The sequence below is a fragment of the Etheostoma spectabile genome, chromosome 24 (genome assembly GCF_008692095.1).
Source record: "Etheostoma spectabile isolate EspeVRDwgs_2016 chromosome 24, UIUC_Espe_1.0, whole genome shotgun sequence".
NCBI classification, from domain to species: domain Eukaryota; kingdom Metazoa; phylum Chordata; class Actinopteri; order Perciformes; family Percidae; genus Etheostoma; species Etheostoma spectabile.
Window position 1 is genome coordinate 5,200,450 of NC_045756.1, and position 6,353 is coordinate 5,206,802.

At 38.6% G+C, this 6,353-nt stretch overlaps 1 long non-coding RNA gene across 1 annotated transcript in view; it reads left to right on the top strand.

Moving 5' to 3' along the window:
* The first annotated feature begins 4,713 nt into the window (after positions 1-4,713).
* The window catches only part of LOC116674117 (uncharacterized), a 15,271-nt gene continuing 13,631 nt past the window's right edge, over positions 4,714-6,353 (top strand). Inside the window, exon 1 of the long non-coding RNA XR_004327981.1 lies at positions 4,714-4,734. This is a non-coding gene — a long non-coding RNA (uncharacterized LOC116674117). The remainder of the gene's footprint in view (positions 4,735-6,353) is intronic.

A 6,353-nucleotide genomic window follows, 5' to 3' on the forward strand; every position in this document is an offset into this window, starting at 1 on the left:
TCCTTGTGGTTTGTGATGACTGATAAAGTAGCTCAGAATAGGGCTTCCTGAATACATTCTCATCAAAGTTTCCAATAAAGCTGTTAGATAAATGCATATGTTTAAATGGCATTTTAGGTGCCTATAGGTGAACTGGGGAATGTGCTGTTTTGTGAACCAACAAATGGAGGAGTGTGAAGAAAATGGGTTTTCTTATGGTGGAGATAAAAATGGAGAAAGGCTGCTGCACAGTTCTCCTACGTCTTTCACCATCATCCATTAACCTTCAGATGAAGACTTTCAGGAGATGCATTGTTGTTTGCCAGTGTCAAAAATCCTCCCATCTCCTATTTTCTGTCTCTATAGAATACATTCCTTGAAATACTTCCATCCTTGAGAAAACAACTCTGTTTGTTCCCTTTATATATTAAGTGAAGCAGTGTACCACTGCTTGCATATTGTACACACCATTGTTGCAAATTAAAGAAACTATAACTCCTTTAAAATGAAATTTTTCTAATCAGACAAAGCAATGTTTAATATTTGGTTGTATGTACAAAAACGTTTCTTGGATTTAAAGAAAATAGTAAGTCAGACTATGTCTACCTTCATGCCTGATAGATAAAAGCCAATTGATGGTTCTTGGTCAGGTGAACGTAAAGGCTAATGCTGACTTTGACAAGTCAAGGTGGGGCTCAGAGAGGACACTTTCCCAGGTCTGATGGATGTGCTAATGCACTCCTAGAAAACGCTTGATGTTCTATATCTCTCTACATATGTTGCTACTGGCAACCTTTTCCTGAGAACAACATGCTTGCTCATAGAAATTTAAAAAAAAAGGCTCTTTTGGTTGTGATGCAGTTTTCTCATCTCAAAAGAAAATCCATCAAACATCTTAGATAATAGTGCCGTTTAGAACATGACCTTCTACAAGACAACTTGCATTCAACTGGAACTGGTACTAGTAACCAAGAAGAGGGCCATTCCCAGGAAACACTTAACACTTGTTGTTAAGTGCTTTAGCACATACATCTCTTTAAATATGTTTATATACTGGCCTCCATGCTTTTACTGATGATAATCAAGTTTGTGGAAATTTAAAAAAGGCTCTAAAACAAGTGTAATTTGATTCTCTCATCTTCTAAGAACACAACTAATAAAACATGTTAGAAAAAACATTGCATTCAACTGGATTAACTGGTACTCCGATAGCTAATGAGGTCAGGGCAACAGAAGTGAAAACATACTTCAATGTTAATATATATAAAATCTGACAAATGCTGACTAATGTATCTCAGCGTAAATTCTTTCAGAAAGACCTGATTTAATCAATGCTCTCTTCCTACATGGAATCAGCTGGTAGAGGCCTTCACCTTCCTGCTTAACTAATCACAATTGTATACAAATTGCAGCGGCCAATCCTGCTTTTAAAAAGCTGTTTCTCCCCGTGCTATTTAGCGTTGTTGTAGACAAAGAGTGCAACCTTCCACCTCTCCTTCCACCTACAGTCATCTACTCCAGCTGACCGGTCAGGAGCCTTCTTCTTCTGCAACCAGCGATGTCTAGATTCCATCTGGGGGTCTGATGGTTCTATAGCCCTATATAAAAGATATACAAAATATTCACATAGCAATGGAGTTTAATCGCCAAAAACTTTGTACATTTTATTGTACAATAAACCTTATTTGCATATGTGCAAACATGACTCTCCTGATGCACCCATGCATTAAATGGTCATGGCTGAACGATGCACGTTTGTAAATATGAGAGAAAGATTTCCTCTTCAAAAAAACGATCATGATATAAATGGCTTCACATACAGAAAATATAGAATTGATGAAGGCGCCAATATTGCTTTAAAAAAAGAAAATAGAGTGTAGATAATGGATTGAAATGTGCCTTGGAGGATGTGGAAAAGATCCTGCACTGTGTTTGGCACAGTGCATAGAAGGTTTTTTAAGGAGCAAACTAAAATTAGACAGGTTGAATTTGACACAGACACACACAATTGCGCATGCGCTCACAGTCACAGTCATTAGGCATTCAACAAACATCATCTGGGTGGAATGATGAGTCTTTAGTGAGATACATTCGTTTCCTTCACGTTACTGGAGTGAGGAGGATTGGGTTGGAGGGACAGGGGGAGGGAGGCTGCTATTGATATGCCCCGTGCAGTGCCAACACCTGACTAATTTCATGCAGCCGTTCAAATTGACTGCCTCCTTTGGCTCATCTGTGCTTCCTGCCGACTCCCTACTGAGCGCCCTCACAGAGGAACAGGTCAATGCAAATGAGCTACAGACCTTTAAAGGGATGGTTGGCTCTAAATCAAGCATATTTATGAGACCACCTTATAGCACAGCCATACCTAAGTGCATGCTAAATTTTAAGGTTTAAATAATTTAAATGTTGTAGGCGGGATTCATTGATCTACAAACAGGTTGGGATTAAAACAACACATGCAACCCAGGCATAGCCACATGAGGAGTCTAAGACATAACCAACGTTACTCCAAATATATTATGTTGCTAAAAAAAACTGACACCTTCTAAATGTCAAGAATCAAAATTGCAAGGTTAGGTACTTAACGCAATGGGAATGGAAAATAGGGCGGGTATTCTTTTCAAAATGGTCAAAAAGCACACCCTTGCATTTCCCCTCAAATTATAGTACTCAGGCCTGTAATGCATATAAAATGATCACTTTTCAACGGGTACAATAGAGAAGTACTACTACTTTCCTGTTCTAATTTACCATTCAAATGGACCTAGTGGAGCGAAAACAGAGCTCCAAGATTAAAAATCATCCGCGTGAGACGAGGGCTGGTCATTATTGCAGAACAGTATAATGTATTGTGTATTGGTACAGAGTAGTAATACACGTGTGTGCGCACACATTTCATAAAATACACATGCAGTTTAATACAAGAGTTAATTGCTCTGATTGAACAAATCCTGCTGCAGAAAAACAAGCCCACGTTAAAGATTATTATTGGTGTCTCATAATTAAATTAAAAAGTAATTCATCCAATAAAGAGTTTGGCGATTTGGATGAGTTAGACAAATAATATCAGATGCGTGATGAGAGAGAAACCAAATTGTTCAAAAAGTATTTGTTATTCAGTGTGACTTCACCATGGAAATAGGAACCAAATCTTTCATGATTGTTTCCATGTATCTTCTACACCGCAGCTTGAACAATGTTCCTTTAGGGTGAATAAAACTGGATTAAAAGTATATAAATATAGCTGTAATTGAGCTGTGTGGGATTTTACCTGTCAAGTAGTTAAATGTCCCCATGAAATTAATTTGGATAGCACAGTTAACAGTACTTCCTCCTGGCATGTATATAAAATAAAAGTTATTTTGGGTTGCATTTGGACTCAGGGAAATCTATTGAGTGGAAATATGCTTGCTATGGTTGGGGATAACAAAAGCCTAGCAAGTCTGCCACACATAAAAACAAGACTAACAGCCTAAACCTATCTTACAGGCAGGCTAAAAGTGAGTATCATTGAGGATAATGGGGGACTTGATGTGTAGTGTGGCTGTACAAACAGGAGGTAGAATTAATAGGATCAACTTGGTCAAAGTTCACCAGAAAGGCAACAGGCAGGCAGCAAAGAGAAACGAGTCTAAGGCCCAATCCCAATGTTCCTCCTCAGGCATGGCAAGTGCTTTAGTGTAAGAGGCTGCAATGGGTCAACTGGTATTCAAATATGAATGGTACTGCACATTACGGTGACATTACACGTTACCTTGAAAACGCCAAAACACGTTCTGTACAATTGTGGGTTTGGGACTTTTAATTTCACTTTTATTCTCGGCCAAGTTACTTTAGGACCTTATTTAAACATCTTCTAGTCTCTTACCTCACAGAGTTGACAAAAGGTAATTGTTAAATTATCATTGCATTCGTCTGATTGCATGTGTATGAGCAATTTAAATCCATTCATAGTGTTTTAATATGCCAAGCTGAACAGCCATGTCTGAGAGCAGATGGTAGTAAAGTCTCTCACGAAACAATGTCTAATACTTTCAATGAAATGAGCTGGTTTGACCATGGAGATGCAAGAAATATGCACTCGTCCAGAACACACAACTTTGTTCCTGCATTTACTTTCCAGCCCCCAGAAAAATTGAATCTATAACAGTTTTGGACGTTCTTGCATGATTTGCAATGGTGCATTTTGGTACGCTTGGATTTTTTCAAGTATGAAACCAAACCGACCAAAGGCAAATCGCTCCAAGTTTACAAACTCACCATTTGATTCAGACCAAAGCAAACAAACTACAGGTGTGAAAACGCCCAAAGATGGTAGCAAGGTAACTGTCAAAAGCCCTAAATTCACTTAATCACACAAAAACCTCTACAGATCAGTGTGAAGGGGAAAAGGCTGGTATGCATACAAGGAGCTGACGAGGGAACTGACAAAGCAGCAGGAGCTCAAAGACAGGATAGTTAACACATTTTAACAGTTACATTTTTTTGTTCAGCAGATTGTTTATATGAAAAATATATTTGATTACAGAAGATTTTTAATGCATAACTTGTTTTGTATTCACACCAATAACTTTACACATCTGTTGAAATTCCAGGTAGCCATAAATACGTATTCTGGAAGACAACGAGCAAAAAAATGCCTACCGACCAAACCCCTTGCCAGTTAGTTCGCCAGACAGCAAAGTCGGTCCCTGGCTGTTTTTCTGCTGTCGGTTAATAGTGGAATTCAGGAAAGAGGAATGAGAAATGAGAGTTTGTTTTTCAAAGCTATGAATCTATGGGCCACTAGAGGAATATAAATTCAAGTATTCTAAGGTTTCATAAGATTCTTAAGATTGCTTAAAGTGCCCATATTATGAAAAAAACATAACTTTTTCTGGGATTATTTTGTGTCTCTGGTGCTTCCACACACCTACAAACTTGGAGAATAAAAACTATCTATGCTGATTTGAGTGAGATACGTTTTCTGAATGTCCTCTGCCTTCAGTCTCCAGGTGAGCTGTTCAAAACCTGCACGGCTGAGGAGATGAGGTGGCTAACCATAGCACATGCTAGCGCTAGCATGCTAGCTCGTTTTCAATGGCAAAACACTGCTACAACACACACTAGTTCACCATAATCTCCAAATCAAATATGTCCATGTCCCTGTTCTGCAGGTATTCCACAAGTGTGCCCTCATTTAGAAGAAGCCTCCCAGCTAATCCTGCCTTGTACTGACCAAAGTTGGAGAAAGTTGTCTAGCTGATGGGATCTTACCTAGCTACTGAGCATGTGCAACCCCTAGCAAAGATAGTATAGAAGATGTCTCACTCTGTAGCTAAAACAGAGACCTAAACACACAGGCTGAAAACAGGATCTGCAGGAATGTGCAGTACAACAAAATATGGTGGTTTTTTTTAAAGTAAAACCATGGAAACCTATTCTGGTACAACGTCAAAATACAATTATGAACCTGTAAAAAGTATAATATGGGCGCTTTAAGATATACTAAATACTGAATGTGGTAAACGTCTAAATACTTTAAGGAAAAACAGTTATTCAGAAAACTCTGTGGTGCAGGCATGTTTGAAGTACTGTTGCAATAGTACTTTTTAAAGTTGACTGCTGGACATATAAAGCTGTGGGGGGAAGTTCTGGCTTTAAATTTCTTTGCTGGCATGTACGCATATTTAATAATTAGCATTAAGATTGAGTATCATCAGTTATCCACTGAAAGTCTTGCATGATTTAATGTGTTGACCATGTACTGTATGTAAAACACTACTATTAAAGTGTTCCAGTGGCAAAATAGTATTTCCCCAATACGTCCTGAACTTTGAATTCAATATTAAAGTGCTGCAAAATGGAATTTTGCTGCTATGCTATCACAAACAAATACAGTCCTTGCCTTCTTTTAATTCGAACATAGTTATCTGAGGTAAGTGAAGTGATTTGACCTTCTACCTATCCAAACAAGGTTCCTTGCTGCAAATCATTTTGTGTGGCTATCATTGGGATTGAGGCTCTCACTTACTCATCTCATCCTCTTTCAGACAGTAGAATACATCATCAGCAAAGTGCACAGGGTACAAAGACAGCTGGCTCCTCCGATTAATTCCAGCATTTCCTTTTCTCTCTTAAGAAACAAAATAACTAATTTACTTGATATACAATGCAGGTGAAACTCTCCCTCTTTTCTGACTCCATCTCACAAACTATCTCTCTTATATAGACACACACAAGTGTGCGCAAATGCACAATGTCAGGGACAATCGCTTTGACCAGGCACAGGGCCAAGGCCTGTGTAAGAACCGTAACGTCATCCTATTGCTTGCTTCGCTTATGCTTGACCTACCCATCGGTGTGTGTGTGTGTGTGTGTGTGTGTGTGTG